The following is a 17,766-nucleotide window of genomic DNA, read 5'->3' on the forward strand; positions in this document are numbered from 1 at the left end:
GACAATGAACTCCAGGTTTAGTGGGAGACACTGTCAAAATATAAGGTAGAGGTTGACTGAGGAAGACAACCTATGGCTTTTATACACACTCAACATACAACTTACAACAACCACACAGACATATAGAGACATCACACACACACACACACACACACACACACACACACACACACACACACACACACACACGATTTTATGCTGCAAACCCCAGGGACTGATTTCAGAGCTCGATACTTTTTGTTTGTTTGTTTGTTTGTTTTTGTTTTTGTTTTTTGAGACAGAGTTTCTCTGTGTAGTTTTGGTGCCTGTCCTGGAGAGTGGCTCTGCCTCCTGAGTGCTGGGATTAAAAGATTGCCCCATCTCCTGCCTGGCTAGAGCTCGATACCTAAAGATGGGGGAGAAAAGCCATGCTGGGTTGGCATGATTTCCTCAGAAAAAAGTTTCAGTCAGGGTACAGGGAAGAAAACTCTCCCACAGCTTCAAAAGCTAAGGGTGGTTTTGTTTGTTATTTTGAGACTTATGTAGCCCTGGTTGATCTAGAATTCACTGTGTGGACCAGGTTGACCTCAAATTCACAGAGATCCTCCTGCCTCTGTTCCTCCAGGGCTGAGATTAAAGGCATGTGCCACCATACCCAGCACTAAGGGGTGATTAAAAAAAAAAAAACCTTTAATTACATTTTTTTCATGTGTGTATGTGTGTGTGTGTGTTTGTGTGCATGTATATGTGGGTACATATGTGTGTTTGTGTACGTATACATGTGCATGTGTGTATGTGTGTTCAAGTTTGTGTATGTATGTGTGTATGTATGTTTGTATGTGCAAGTGCATGTGCGTGTGTGTGTGTGTGTGTGTGTGTGTGTGTGTGTGTGTGTGAAGCTCTCTCAAATCTCTCCAGTCTCTTAGTCAATTCCTTTAATCCTGGATGATATACTGAATACTAGCTTCTTGGGTTTCTGCAGTGCAGTATTTGTCAAAGTTGTCCTCCTGGGCAGGCGTGGTTTAGAGCAGAGCTGCGCTGTGAGGGTAAGGGTTGGGAAAAGCCAGTCTACAGAGTTAGTTTATGGAGCAGACGGGTAGGGGGATGGGGGTGCGGGGGGGGGGGGGACAGAAACTAAAGAGTGATTTCTTTCACTTGGGTAAGTCTGGTGTTTGGCAACCCATCTGGAGGGAGTGAGGTGATGGACAGGCACTTTGATTAAAGACGTTATCTCTCTTCTTTTCAACCCCCCTTCTTTCCTGACCACAGGTCGATTGCATTTCAATCATTTGAAGTCTCAGCAGGGCTGGGCTGCCACAAGCTTGGGACAGCACCTCTGTGAGGCTACATCCCAGGGGCTCAGCCTGGAATCAATGCTGTTGATGGGAACGTTACCGTATTTCTCCTGCTACTGCCTCCTTATATTTGAATTTTGTGGGGCTAGACTGCCAGGACGCTGCCTTGTGCTGGTACCAGTCTTCTTCCCAGGCCTCACTTGATATGTCCAAAATAACAAAAACTGGGCAGGCACCTTTATATAAAGGATAAAACTGTTTAGTTAGCCTTTCCACGAGGATCTGAGTCTGCCAAACACACACTGATTTACAACTGGTCTAGGAATCAACCCACCCTGGCCCTGGGGTCCAATGTTTTGAGATTCTTTCACAGCCTGGCTTAAGCCTTTGCAACCCTGAACAAATGAATGGAAGGTTCAGAGCTGTGGTGTCTCAGGAACGGCGGGTTCTATGCAGTGGGCAGTGAAGTGAGCTAGGCAGAGAGCTCTGCTTGAACTGACTGCCATCTGGCAGACCGCATTCCCTAGTTTGGCTTTGAACATTGAATGAGAAATGTGTGGGAAATGCGGTCTTCAGGAAGGAGAGCTCAGAGACTTCTGGGAACCAAGGAACCAAGGAACCAAGGAATGAAGGAAAGGTTTTTGTTTAGTTTTGCTTTTTGAGACAAGGTGGTAAGATTTCACTATGAACCCGAGGCTGGCCTCAGACTCAAAGCAATGGTCTTCCTTCAGCCTCCTTCTGAGTGCCAGGGGTACAGACATGCCACCACACACGGCAGAGGGTCACAGCGGTTTATCTCTCGGAACTCCTCCGGCTCTTCCATAGTAGAAGACTCTCATAACTGGGGAGTGTCCTGTGAATGATAACTGTTCACCTGACACCCTCCTCCTCTTCTTCCTCCCTGCCCCCCTTGATTGAGTCAGGGCTCCTGTATGCAGGCTAGCCTAAAACCCATAGCCAAGGAAGACATTTGCCTCCACCTCCCGAGGACCGGGACTGCAGGTGTACTAGCATCCTCAGTGTACGCCATGCTAGGGATGGGCTCCAAGGTTCCATGCATGCCACAGGAGCAGTCCGCCAAGTGGGCTGGCATCCCCAGCCCTAAGCTGCTGTGCTTCAAAACTCATAGCGGTGAAAGCAGCTTTGAGCATCAAATCTCCAGAGGCTTGGACCATTCATCCAGGGACCCAGGGAGACCTAGTCTCTGTGGGAGATCTTGGGAAGGGGCTGGAGGGGGCCAGAATGATTGAAGATCCAAGATCTGCCTCAGCAGAGGCAGATGCAGCTCTGTAGAAGCCAAACAGGAGAACTGGCTGTTTTAAACATCCGTCTCTACGTGACTCTACTGTCTCCATTTGTCTGTGTCTTCCTTTTTTCCCCTCAGACATATCATTAGCCTTTTGAAATTGGAGGAAATAAATACTCTTGTGGAACCGGGAAGGATGTGGAAGGTCCTGCTGGGGGTTAGTGTCCGGGCAAGCTCTCGCTTCTTGAATGTGTGCACTCACTTGAGAAGATGGCCAGGGAAGGGGAGTGTACAGCTTTAAGGTGAGTTAAGTTGAGGGATGAATCTGTGGCTGCTTCCTACACACATCGCCTTCAAGCTTGTCACCAGCTGCTAACATCTAAAGCAGAAAGAGAGACATTATGGCCCAATAAAGTGTGTGGCCAATAACCCTCAATTTGGTGATTGGTCATGCTCCTTCGTCTCCTGACTGGCCTCTGCTCATTTTTACCTCCAGACTCACATGGCCTTCCCACCACAAAGGCACATTCGTTACAGACATAACCTCTTTTGAGGTTTCTACTCTGCCTCAAACAAGAAGACCCAGGGAAGCCAACAATAATAGCAGTATTCAGCACAAAACACTCAGGACTGGCTTCCCCGGAAATGCCTCTCACTGCGACAACCTGGCCTAGGATGGCAGGTTCAGGAACAGTTCTCACTGAGGCCACAGGTGCTGGAGAGACAATGTGGTGCCCAGCACGCCTTTGATGACATATGTGTGTTGATCTGTGGACACCCATGCCCCAAGTAAAGGAGATATGGGATTTAGAAGGGGCAATTTCAAGACATGCTAGCCAGAGCTGAGCTTTGCTAAGGGACAGTCCCTGTTCCTGGGTCAGAGAGACATAGCCTTAGCCTGACTTCATTCTGAGGATATTAAACTGTGCTATGACCACAGCTGTTGGGATGCATCAGGGACCACAGAAAATTTCTTCTCCGCCTGGTATCTGATCAGGCCAGGAGTCTTGCCCAAGGAGCTTGCTGCCAACTTCAAGAAAAAGCTAGATTTCGGAACTTGGAATAGACCTGCATCCAATTAGTATGTGTTGAGTGCCTAAATTAAAACATGTGACCAGGGCCCATGTCCTGTGGTGGGGCTGGCTCTACGCTGAAAGAAAGCAGGCACAATCATCACAACTCCTATCTGCAAAGAACACAGGCAGATGAACAGCAATGGAGTACCACATCTAAGAAAGTGAGCCTGTGGCTTCACAGTCATCAAAGGCAACTTCATAAGCCTCCCCACCCCCAATTCAGCCCATTCTTGTTTCAAGTGAAGTCAGCATTGGACTTCTGAAAGTTTTCTCTCTCTCTCTTAAAAATTTTAAATCACTTTTATTTAAGTATTGATGTGCGTGTATGTATATGTGCCTGACCTTGCTTGCAGAGGTCAGAGGATCACTTGAATCTCTCCTACCATGTAAATTCTGGGATTGAACTCAGATTATCAGGCTCAATACCCACTGAGCCAATTTGCCAGGCCTGTTCTCTTTTATTTTCTCCACATTGAGCGTCACAATCTAGGGCCTTGTGCATTCAAGGCAAGAGCTCTACCACGGAGCTACACTCACCCCAGGAATCTGGCCTTAAAGCTTCTTCCTTAGTGTGATGAGGGAATTGGGGTGGGAATGGGGATTCCCATCTCAGACAGTGTTTCTTTGTTCCCTCCCTCCCAGCAGGTCACAGGGTCAACGCAACCAGGACTGGTTCTCTTTTAGAGGGCCCAAATGCCAGGCAGAAAGGCTGATGGCTCTAGAGGCATGGCAGGTGGGGTAGGGAAGCATTGGGGTTCCCTGGGGTGTCAACAACTCCTTGAGGAAGGCAGGATCAGACTCTACACTTCTGTAATGCTTCTGGTCCGGTACCTTCTCAGAAAACCCAAGATCTTCTGGCCTTTCCTGGGGGGGGGGTGTGTCTCCAGAGATGCCCCTGCCCACCCCTTCTTTTGCTTCCCCTTACCCGGTCCGCTTACTCCTTTTCTTCCAACCAATTGCTCATTATCGCTCACTAACGCCTGCTCCATGCCGGGCCCTGGTCTGCATACAGTGGTAATCAGGTTAAAATCTGGGTAAGTCAGTTATAGGATGATGTAGTGTTGACCCCACTGGGCCCCAAAAAGGAAAACTTGGCTGATTGACTCTGTGTTAGGGTCATTTAGGAAAGACAGTTCTAGGGCTTTGGTGGCTGAGACCCACCTTCAAACACCAGCTCTCTCCCCATCACTGGAGAATTTTGTTATTGTTGTTTTGTTTTTAAAACTTAAACTTTAAGCCTCTGTTTTCTCATCTATGATCATGTGGCTTACGATTCAGCTTCCTTAGGCTGTAGTGGTGATTAAATGAGAGAGATGGCTAGGAATACTGGTTAGCATGACACAGGGCATGTAACCGGGGAAAATCTACCCATTTATTGAGTATGCCTTAAATGCCAAACAGAGTTCTGGATGCCAGGGAGATGGAAGTGAGAGGAAGGTTTATCTTCCAGAACTCGTAGGAACCTGCATTGGATTGACTTTCTAAGTATCTCAGGTGGAGTTGGAAGTCAGGCTGGCTGACGATCTCTTTTTCCAGATAAATAGTCTTGTGAGTGGGACATGCTACACAGCCAGGCAAGGTTGCTGCTTTTGTGACACACTGTGGCAAGCAGACAGATGACAACCAGGCTGACTAAGGTAATTCCTGATAGTCAGATTGCCTTGAATGGAGGGGGTTTGTTTTTGAGAGGAAGCAAGAGGTTGAATGTTCTGGAAAGGGATTCTGGGGAAGGGGACAGCTGAGCCGAGTCTGGGATCATGCATCGGTTGTAGGAAGGGCTGGGGCAGGCATTGCTGGCCACCGTGAGTCTTTCCAGTGGTTCTCTATCCCAGCACCCAGCTGTTTCTCATTCGGTTCCAGAGGAAAATGATGTAGAGAAACTCGTGTTTGGCTGAAGATTTATAATTTAACCTTTCTTGTTCTGGAGCCAATTCTGCCATGAGCAAACCATCTTAATTCTTCAGTTTTCTGTGAGCTCTGGGACTTAAGATTTCCTTTGAGAGGGTCAGCCATGTCAGCCCTTCTGCTGAAATGCAGCAGCACAAATGCCTCAGGAAATGAGCCATCCTTAGACTTCAAATCCAAAAGGTGCTTTTCTAAATGTCCTGTTCATAACTGGTCTCTAGTGAGACAGGGCTGCACCCAGAAGAACATGGATCCCTCTGTCTAAAGATAAAATTGAAGGATGCTCTCAAATATACTGAGGTTTATGAACAGAAGGATCCCAAGAACCCCTACGAGACCCCTAACAGGGGTTGTGGAGGCAGGTACTCTCAGATAGGTGGCCATTCTTGGTCTTAGCTGCCAGCCTAGTTCTGATTTGATGTAAGACCATTCTTTTCAATGAAAGTAATTAAAAAAAACATTTATTCACTTTATTTTATGTGTGAGTGTTTTGTCTGCATGTATGTGTATGTACCACTTGTGTGCTTGGTATCTGAAGAGATCAGAAAAAGACATCAGATCCCCTGGAACTGAAGTTTTGGATGTTTGGGAGCTACCATGTGAGGACTTGGAGTTGACCCCGGGTCCTCTGCAAGAGTATCACGTGCTCTTGACTGCCGAACCACCTCTCCAGCTGAAAGCCATTTTTATTATGGAATTGGAGGCAATGGCTCAGTGCTTAAAAGCACATATGGTTCTTGCAGAGGTCCTGAGTTCGGTTCCCAGCACCCATGCCGAGAAGCTCACAATCACTTGTAAGTCCAGGGGAAAATCTGACTCCTCTGGCTTCTCTGACTCCCTCGGGCATCTGCGTTTGTGTACACATACCCACACTCAGATCCTTCATACACATAATTAAAAATAATAAAAGTAAATCTTAGTAAAAAAGTCATTTTTGTTAGATATATAAATATGATTTAAAATTTGTATCTTTTTTTTTTAAAGAGTCCTCAGAAAACCCTTGGCCATGTCTTCATGTTAGATTCTGAATATAGGATCACTCTAGTCAAAGGGGCGTGTCCTAAGGCAAGTTATACCGTATAATATAATGCTATAGGAAGTTAATTGATACAAGCAAGTAGAGACGATTTTTAAAAATGGAATAGGAAGGCTGGAGAGATGGCTCAGTGGTAAGAGCTCTTGCTGCTCTTTCAGAAGACTCAGGTTTGATTCCCAGCACCCACATGAAGGCTCACAGCTGTCTGTAACTCCAGTTCCAGGGGATCTGACACCCTCTTCTGGCCTCTATGTAGTAAACAGACACACATTCAGGTAAAACACCCATTGACATAAACTAAAAAAATTAAAAATTTTAGTTTTCTTGTTTGTAATGGAGATGACAGTGGGGTTTTCTATGCTTGTTATCAGGGTTAAATGAATTCATTTTAGAAGTGGACCTTATAAATTGACCAACATGTGCATGGTACAATCAATAACATTGTTCATGTTAATTGCTTGATGGAAAGTCACATGGAATGGAATGCTCAGAAACAACAGGGCTGGGGAGATGGCTTGGTAGGTAAGAGCACTTCCTGTATAACTTGAAGGCCAGGTTAGGATCTCCAGCCGCATGTACAAAGCTGAGTTGTGAGAGACGTTTTTCCCTTCACGCCACTTCATCTCAAACATTATCTCAGTTTATTCACAAAGCAACTCAGTGAGGCTTTATCTGACTTATCATCATTTTTATGTGGATGAGTGTTTGCTCACTTCCTGGCTACCCTGAGGAGGGCACCTTTATTCTACCACACTCTCTTGCCTGGCTATAGACCCAAAGCCAACAGATTCAACAGGCCGTGGATGAAGACCTCTAAAACTGTCAGCACAGATGAACTTTCCCTATGCTATTTCGTTACAGGAATAGAAAGCTGGCTAACTGAAGCTACTTAGTGCATTCTACTCTATAGCTCAGGCTGGCCTCAAACTTGAGGCAATCCTCTGCCTCAGCCTTCCAAGTCTCCTGTAGGCATGTGCCATGATGCTCAGCTTATATACCATTTTTTTTGCATGCATTATTTATTTAAAATACATCAGCTCATATAAAAGACCCAAAATTCCACAAATGTCCATATGGCATTGCATCTTCTAGATGACTCCTTTATTTGAAAACAGTTTCTTATGGCTGGGTATGTGGCCTTACTTGATTCTTAAAATTGTTTAAATGGCAGCCCATGGTCCTGCGTATCATGATAGTGTCTGCTGTCCTCTCCCCAATCTCTATGAGCTCCAAATGCCTTTAGACCTGAGAGAATTCCTTCAGACACCCCGGTCCATTGCCCACTAAACAATATAACTGTTGGCCAAGTTGAAGAATTCCAGCTCAGACTACATGGAGAGGCTATCTGAAAGGCTAGAGTTTGAGACATACAGGACAGAGTTGAGGAGATGACCCAGGGGGTAAAGGGCCTGCTGCACAAGCTGAGTCTGTTTTCCCAGAACCCAGCTATAGCTGGATGAGGTAGCACATCTGGAATCCCGGTGCTCCTATGGCAAGATGGAAGGCTGAGACAGGATGAACCCTGGGTGGAGAGGCTAAAATCTATATCTAACAGGGACAGGCCTGGATGCTGTTCATAACAGTTAGCCTTGAAGGTCAACAGTGCTGGAACTGAGCATCCAGGCTATGAGACAGCAATAGTGCTTGGCCCAGAGCAGAAAAAAAAAACCAAAAAACAAAAGAACCATCGTTGCTATTCTAAGTGGCTGCTTCACAACGGGGCAAATGCTCTCTATCACTTCCAGAAAACAAAAATTGAGCCTTTTGATCCGAGGCATGGACTAGAATGCTATTCAAGGTGCAGCACTGGGAAGAGGGTGCATGCATTTAACCAGCCAGCTAGGTGGAACAAAGAAGCCAGCAGGCTGACTGCATACCTCATCCAAACACTGAGAGAGAAGACATTAACACGGGGCCACAAGCTTCCATGAGTCCTCTCTCCCAAAGAGATGGTTTGGAGCGAAGTTCACAAAAATCAGTTGACTTGTCCAAATGGTAAATCATGCTGAGAAGTGACCAAGGCAGGCTAAAGACCTGGCATGCTTTTCTTTTTTATGGTGCCGGGGAATCTAGCCCCGGGCCTTGCTCATGCTAGGTAAGCACTGAGCTACACCTAAGTCCTTCCAGACATTTTGACTCTGAACTCTGCACTCTTTCCATTAGACTCATGGCCCCTGGCGTCTGTCCTCTCTCTGGAGACAGGCCCTCTTAGACCTAACCAGCTCCACCTCCCGTATCTGGACTCAGAACAGAGACTGTAAGTAAACAACAAGCTTAACCACATGAAAAGGAACCGAGTGATGGTGCATGCCTATAATCCCAACAATCAGGAATTGGAGGCAGGAGGATCATGAGTTTGAAGCCAGCCTGGACGGCATAGCAAGACTCTGTCCCAAAATGAAATAAAGTGAAAGGGAGGCTGTATTGGGGGCATTTAAGTGATGAGATCATTTGTGTCCATTCAAAATGTTTAACTTTTATACAGTTCCAAAGTTGATCTAATCTTATTAACTCTTCCCTGCCCCCAAAGGATTTATGGACTCATGTCTCAATGATGTTGTATCTTAGTGCCCATTTAAATCCACAAAAGTGAAAATGAAATTAAAATAAAATTTGATTATGATTTAAGTAAGCAGCCAGATGCATACTTGTTCGATTCTTTAACTTACAAAGCAAACACTATCTATCCACTGCTCAAAACATAGACATACAGACTTTTGTACACACTCCATACACATATCACACACACACACACACCCACACATGCCACAAAGTCTCTCTCTCTCTCTCTCTCTCTCTCTCTCTCTCTCTCTCTCTCTCTCTCTCACACACACACACACACACACACACCACCACCACCACCACCACCACCACCACCACCACCTTCCTTCCTGTCTACCTCCATTGGCTCCTTCTCTCAGCTGTCCCCGCCCTCCCCCAGCAGGCTAGCATCTTCCCAGCTGGTAAGTGGTTCCCGGGATTCCATTAGGAAAGAGCCTTCTGGCTGGGTGTGGGGAGGAGGAGAAGAGAGTTGGACAGGGAGGGGAGCCACGATTCTGAGACGAAACAGTGTTTTCCATCAAAGACAGTCTGTTTTTGGAAACGGCAGCTGAGCGGTGAGTTAGGGAGCACAGCGTTATGAGGCTCTCAGCCGGTTCTCTGACTGAGGGCAGTCACCTCATCGATGACAGCTGGGTGGGAACAGCCCACTTTGAAATCCAAATATAGAGTGGCAGGGCTTATTAAATGTCTGCTGTTTTAATGGTGGTGGAGTTAGAGCCTGCGGAGGATGTTGTTTTTCAGGATATTTGGAACGTTGGACAGTAAAGAGTGTGGAGTCTTGGTTGGGGTCTTCTGGCGGGCATGGGGACACTGTAGGTCTGAGCAACTCACTTAAATTTTTTAAAAATACATTTTACTATTAAAAAGAACTGCTAATAGAAACAGCACAACCAAAATTAACCAGTCCCAAAGTCTTAGCAACTCCTGATGGTCATTTTGAGATTGGCTTAAATGTTTCTCTTTTCCTGAATCCAATAGCTTCTAAGCATGAAGTCCCCAGGAAAACCCAGAGGGATTATGTATGGAGTTTTGCTTTGGAGGCAGAGGTTTAGACGCCCATGATACGCCATGCTATCTAAGTCTAGGGGCTGTCTCCTGCTTTGTGGGGGTCTTCCATCCTGAGCAGCTGGCTGCTGAGTTAACAGGAGATATTGCATACTGTGCTTGGGAGAATGCTTCCTGTCATAGAAGGGGCAAAGAGCCCCAAGCCAGATACCTGGGACTCTACACTCCCCAGTGCCTTAGTTTCCACTAGGCTGTACATATGTCCATCTCATAGGGGACCAGAAGTCCTGGTCCATTAGGGCCACTCCACGGCCCTTGCTTGGGATCCCGAGTCCCCTTGCCCCAGCTAGCCATTTGTTTTTGCATGGTTGGCTCCAGGAGTTGATGGGCAAGAGTTCTAGAGTTGGATGGAGCTCCTCTGCCATTAGTCCTGTGACCAGGCAGGTCACTCAGTGTCTCTGGATTCAGTTTCTTATTGTGGTCACATAATGCTCACTAAGTCTTTGCTGTATGAATTTCTGTCTCTTAGAAGTAAGACTTAGAATTATATGACATAATGAGAAACATCAACTCAATGCCTAGCACATGGTCAGGGTTCCATAATTGCTAACTATCACATAATAACATAAGCGAATACAATTTTACCTGTATAATAATACCTGATATGGACACATATATAATGCTAGTACATATAAATACTATTCTATATGCTTTGTGTATATTAGTTTATTCCATTCTGCAGCCCTGTGAAGTATAAACTGTCATCATCTCAGTAAACTGAGGTGTTCGCCAATTTGTTCAAGGTCTCTTGGCTGGTCAACAACACAGCAATTCTAATGACGCAGCCAGGTCCAGATCATCCCTCTTACACCCAGCAATGAGGTTTTGGGGGGCCAAGAGATGACTTGGATGGAGTGAAAGCCCAGATGAGGTGTCAGGCCATGCCAGATGTTCCAGGAACTCACATGTGCGTTGGGCAGACAACATGAAGAACAGCTTATATGCCAGGGCACAGTTTTGAAAACTCCCTACGTGATTCCTAACTTGCCGCTGAGTGTGGGAAGCTGTACCACAAATGGTGTTTCTCAAGCTTGGAGGATTCTCCAGTCATCTGAGGATCCTGTTAAAATGCAGGATGTTAAAATGCGAGCCTGGCTGAGGGCCTGAAATTTTTTCCATCTCTCTACATTTCTTTGTATTGTGATGTAGTTCATTTATCACAAGATTTACCCTTTTGAAGTATAATTCAAGAACTTTTTTAGCCCATTAGTAAGGTTGTACAAGCATCTTGGCCATCTTTAGTGGTCCCCACTTATCATCTAAGGATAGGTCATAAGTCTCCCAATGGTTGGCTTATTTATTCTATGTCTTTCCTTTATATAAATGCCTATGAAAAGGTTACATTTATAAATACAAATATAGATGATACATAGTAGTGTATCAACAAGGACAACAGAACAATTATAACAATATGCTTTAGTACAGGTTGGAGAGTTTACTTCATAGTAAAGAGCACTTATTAATATCGCAGAGGACCCGGGTTCAGTTTCTAGAATTCACGTGGCAGCTCACAACTGCCTGTAACTCCACTTTCAGCAGCCTCTGATGTCCTCTTCTGGCCTCTCTGGGCACCAGCACATGTGTGGTGCAGTTACACACACGCAGGCACAATAGTGTACACATTAAAAGAAAGTAAATCCCAATAGACGGTAGTAAATTCATATGGCTGTAGTGTATCTCACTCTCTCAAAATGACACAGTAGCCATGTGACAGGAAGTACGATGTGCCATGCATACACTGTGACACATTGTCAGGTGACTACGGATGGCTCACTGGAACGCAGCCCTTTGACAGACACTTCAGTAGTCAATCTGAAAACCAAGACTGATGCTAAGTGACTAGTGGATGGATAGGTGGTGTGGCCAGCATGGGTATGCTGGACAAAGATGACTCCCACACAGTGGTGAAGAGTAAGTCTGTAAGATTGCGTCACAGAATGCACTTAGAAACTTAGAAGCTGTCTGATTCTGGAACTCTTAATTTTACACCACAATTGACGGCAGGTCAATTTTAATTTTTAATTTTAATTTCAGACTCTCTTCATCACTCCCACAAGAAATCTCATATGCACTATCTCTCCATTTTCCTTCCTCTTCGCCCATGAAAACCAACTTGGGTGTCTATAGATTTGCACAAATGCAATTATGTATCCCATGTGGTGTTACACACCGGGGGTGGGCTGTCTAAGGCAGCAGCATCTTGGAGGCCAGTCTGGGTCACATAGTGAGTGCTGGGACAGCATGGACTCTGTAACGAAACCCTAGCTCAAAACCAAGCAAAACCGAAGAAACACAAAACACAAATGGGATAATTCAATATCTGTCTTGTGTGTCTGGGTTCTTTCACTAACTGTAGTGCTTTCAAGGTCCTTCACACTGTAGTGTAAATCAATCAGTGCTTGTTCCTTTTGGTTACATTGGATGGGAATACATTAAAATGCATTTAAATAGTTTTAGATTATTTATATATGTGTGGGTATCTGTGTGTGAGTTGAGTGCCCTCAGAGTCTGAGAATGCTGGGTCCCTGGAAGCTAGAATGACAGATGTTTGGGAATGGCCTGATAGGGGGCCGCTAATGGAACTCTCAGAGAGCAGTAGGTGCTCTTAACCGCTGAGCCATCGCCCAGCCTTGGAAATAATGCACTGTTTAGTCACTCCTCAACTGACAGGCATGAGGTTGCTGACACCCTTGGGCTCCTATGTACAATGTGTACAAGTTTGATATTATGTATATCTGTGCATGAATTCTTGACCGAATATACTTCTTTAATTTTTTTTTAACTTTTTGTATATGAGTGTTTTACCTGCGTGTATATATATATGTGCACCACATGTGTGCCTGATGCCCTTTGAAATCAGAATAGGGTGCTAAATCCCCTGGAACTTGAGAGTCACCATCTGGTTGCTGGGAACTGAATCCAAGTCCTCTCTGTAAGAGCAACAAGTGCTCTTAAGTGCCGAGCCAACTCTCCAGGCCCCAGGCACATTTTCTGTTTCTCTCTTATTTTATGAAAAAATATTTTTCTTGGATGTAGATGTGTGCATATGATGTGTATGGGTGAGTTCAGGTATGTAGGTATGTGTGTGCTATAGCACATGTGTGGCAGTCGGAAGACAACATTGTAGGGTCGACCCCCTCCTTCCAGCTCGGGATTGAATGCAGGTCACAGGTCGCAGGTCGCAGGTCGCAGGTCACAGGTCGCCTTTACTGGCTGAGGGACATTGTTGGCTTTTTTGTGCTTTTATTGTTGTTTCTTTTCTCTTCTTTTTATTTTTCTTTCTTTTTTGAGACTGGGTCTCACGTAGCCCAGGCTGGCTCCAAACTCACTACACACTATATAGCTCAGGTTGGCCTTGAACTCCTGATCTTGTTTTCGCCTCCTACTATTGAGATTAAGGTGTGTACCACTGCACCTGAAGAAGTGGACTTGTTCAGTTCTTTTGGACATGTACATAAACGTGGTATTGCTGGATTATAAGACAACTCTGCGTGTTCTCTCTCTTTCTCCATCCCCTCTTCTCCCTCCCTCTTGACCCTTCCTTCTCTCCCTTCCTCACTTGGAATTTCTCCCTCCTTTTCTCCCTTCCCTCCCTCTTTTCTTTTCTTCCCCCTCCCTCTCATCTTCCATCCTCCTCTAGGTGGAGCCTCATGATATTTGCTAGGTTGGTTTGATGTTGAGCTCAGGGGAATCCTCCTGCCTCAGCTTCTCACATCACTGGGACTGCAGAATCGCTGTTCCTGGCTTTAAAAACATAAAACTAAACAACAACAACAATTTTTTTTGTGTGTGGTATTGGGGAACCATACCTAGGGCAGTGAGACAAGTGTTCCGCCACTCAGCCCTTTCTTAACAGTCTCCTTGGAAGCGCAAACTTGCAATCTATTTGGTGTCCAGTCTGTTTTCCTCTGGGCTTCTTGCACACTTGGTTTTCTGCACTAGAAATCACTCCCTTTTCCAGAGCCACAGAGACTTTTCATCTTTAAAAGTCCCAGGTGCTGCTGGTTTGAGAGCCAGTTTGTGTAGCAAGGAGCTTGAGCCAAGATTCCCTTCTCGGTGCCTGCTGGAAAAGGAACAGCTGCCTTCTTGATGTCCTGAGTGTTCAGCCCTCACTCCCAGTCAGCCAGTTCCAGCTGGAGTTGTCCTTGGTCTGTCAGGCTCTACCACAGCTCCAGGTGTGCTCGGTTGCTTTTCCTTCGGTGGCTTCATCATCATCATCATCATCATCATCATCATCATCATCATTACCACCACCATCATCTTTATGATCTTCTTCTTCTTCCTCTTCCTCTTCTTCCTCCTTCTCCTCCTCTTCCTTTTCGTCTTTTAATAGAAGTTCTGAATTTAGAGGTTGAATTAGTTCAAATTCAGGTTATTAGTTGTGTTCAAAATAGTGGAAGTTGGCTATTTAAACTGTAGTGTGAATGAGGAGACTTTGGCAGTCAGGTGACAGGGTGACAGGGCTTGTGTTGTGAGAGCATTTGAGACAGAAGGGGCAGGCATACCAAGGAATCACAGACAGGGTGACACTGCATACCTGCGATCTCAGCACTAGGAAGGTGGAGGCAGGAGAATTGCTGTAAGTTCTAGGCCAGCTTGGGTTAACTAGTGATTTCTAGGCCAGCATGGACTGTAGAGTGAGACCTTGCCTCTGGAAATTAACCAACCAAAACCCGAAACAAAATATAAACTTGTTATTCTCCCAGACAAGCTCTCGTTCCTGAATATAGTGTGCTCCCAAATGTCCTAGCAGCAGGACACATGGCTTGGCCTCCTCTGTTTATTTTATTTATTTATTTTTTTTCTTTAAGTTGGTTTGATCCAGAGCTTCAGAAATAACACTGGGTTGTTGATGTCGCTATCTTTGGATGGTGGTCCTCCTTCTGGCCTCCTGTCTTTCACGGGAGTTTGGAAGGAGAGGCCCCTACCTTCCATCTTCTGCCCAGACGTCAGAGATCTGACCCCAAGGAACCCTCTCTTGGCTAGAGATCTGCCAGCCAGCCAGTTTTTTTTTTTCTTTTTGCAAAGTCAGAGTGACTTTTCCTTCAAGGCTTTAGGAGGGAGGTATCACAGTAGGCACGATACATAAGCCCTTCCAGGGCAAGCCAGTAGTCCAACCCCCAACGTGGCCCCTGTCACTTTGTCAACAGTCCCAAGCTGCTTCTCAGTGTGGTCAGGACATGAAGATGGGGTTCATGGGCTTGTCAGTTCCTTCTACAATGCTCATTGAGTCCTTACTATGTGTAAGGGCCTGTCTTTGTCTTCAGAGTTCTGTACCCAGAAAACTGTTTCAAAACTAAAGATGGAGTATACATTTTTGAAGGGTTGTAAAAACTAAAGGAAGTCAGCTGGTGGCTAGATTTCATAGTTCAGAAGGTGCTATACAGGTGGCTGATAAAGAAAAGACACCATAGTCTTATCAGTGATGGATACTGCATGCTACAATACTGACCTGCGCTGCTAATAGTGTATAGTGGCAAGACTGTTATGGGGGTAACCAGTTGCTCCCTTGATTGGATTTGAGACCCATTCCACAGAAAGGAATTCATGCTTGGTACTGTGAACATGGTTAAAACTCATGGCTGGCCCATTGATGTTGTTTTGCTAATGTCTAATGGCCTTCTAAATATTTGTTATATCCATATGTTTGTGCTCCTCTCAACCTTGGTCAGAAAAGCTTCTGTTGCAGTGGACAGTGGTTAATACAGCCTTCGAGCTGTTCAAAGTGCTGAGAAGAAGTGACTGTAAGTGATCAGCTATGATGGGACATCTATATTGAGACCTCACCACCTGTAAGGAAACATTGCAGAGTGCAAGAGCCAGAGGCTGGGGAGGAGTGCCATGAAATGCTGGACATGGCATGGCTGTTGTCCAGGAACACATAGAAACTTTGGTTATCTGCACAAAATTAAGCCAGTCAAAAATTCCAACATGGAGCAGGGAGAGGCTCCTGTGTCCCCCCATCCCTAGCTCAGGGGCTATTGATAGTTGATGACTGTTGGAAGAGAGAGAGAGAGAGAGAGAGAGAGAGAGAGAGAGAGAGAGAGAGAGAGATTGAGAGAGACAGAGAGAGAGACAGACAGAGAGAGACACAGAGAGAGACACAGACAGAGAGAGAGACAGGGAGAGACAGAGATTTTTCTTTGGAGGTTGACTACTGGCAGACTGCCCAGGCCCCAGTGGATGACCCCACAGCCATGTGCATATGGGAAGCACTAATTGGCATTAGTGAGTTATAAAACAAACAAACAAACCAAAAGCAGAGATGACTCAAAGTTTGTGAAGAAGGTCACAGGGAATAGGAGGAAGGGGGTCGGGGATAATATGAGTAAGATGCATCATATACATCTATGAATTTTTCAAAGAATAAGGAAGAGAGAGAGAGGCCAACAGCAAATCTGTCCTGTGAGGAGCGGCTCTTGTTGTTTGTTGATTTCATTTTATTTCAGAGATAGGCTCTCCCATAGACAAGGAAGTCTTCCTGCTTGTCCTTCCACAAGGAAGACGGGAACAGCGACTGTGAAGGAAGGAGGACCTGGCTGGAAGAAGACCCTGCAGTTAAATCACTTTCTGCTCTTGTGAGACCTGGGTTGTCTCCCAGCACCCACTTGGGGACTCATAAATGCCTGTAACTCCAGTCCCAGGGGATCTGTTTCCCTCTTCTGATCTCTTTAGGCTGTTGCACACATGGAGTATGTATACACACGTTTAGGCACAATCCCCCAACACACACAGAGTTAGTTAGTTAGGTAGATAGGTAGGTGATAGATAGGTAGATACACAGACACATAGGTAGATATATAGATACATAGATATTTAAAGAGAAAGGAGGAAAGAGTACTGGGAATAGCAACACATGGGAGATAGTTGAAGTTTTCTAACTTAATTGCATTCAGATTTTAAAGTTTTTTTCCCCCAAATTTTAACTGTTTAAAAATAACAATGGTGGGCTCATACCTATAATCCTAACACTCAAGAAGATGTGGCTGCATACTTAGTTCCAGGTCAGCCTTTGGTATAATAAATTCTAGGCAAGCCTAGGCTGCAGAGTGAGGCCCTGTTCAAAAAAATAAAAACAATGTATAATAATAATAATAATAATAATAATAATAATAATAATAATAACTTGGTTTGGGGATTTATACCATGATAACACATGACAACTGTGTAGAAGATGGAGGAGGACAGATGGCACTATTCCATATTTACAGGAATATTTACATGATGTGCGAAGTGGAATGATATCACTTGAGACAAGCTCAAGATTTGTATTCAGGCAGGGAGATGGCTCTGTTCGGTAAAGGCTTCTGCTGCCAAGTCGGATGACCTAAGTTTAATCCCTGGGATCCTCATAGTGGAAGGAAAGGACAGATCCCCCAAAATTGTCCTCTGATGCCCTATATTCATGCTGTGGTATGTGCATGCCAACACACATCCATGCACACATGCACATAAAATGAATTTTAAAATGTGGTAAAAATTAAGGAAAAAGGGCCTATGCTTCAAAGTCTGATGCAATAATTATAATATCATAGAATAGTCACAGCTAGAAGTAGATGAAACCAACCCAAAAGAAGTTTCAAAAATAAAACAGCAAATAGA

The sequence above is a fragment of the Onychomys torridus genome, chromosome 10 (assembly GCF_903995425.1).
Source record: "Onychomys torridus chromosome 10, mOncTor1.1, whole genome shotgun sequence".
NCBI classification, from domain to species: domain Eukaryota; kingdom Metazoa; phylum Chordata; class Mammalia; order Rodentia; family Cricetidae; genus Onychomys; species Onychomys torridus.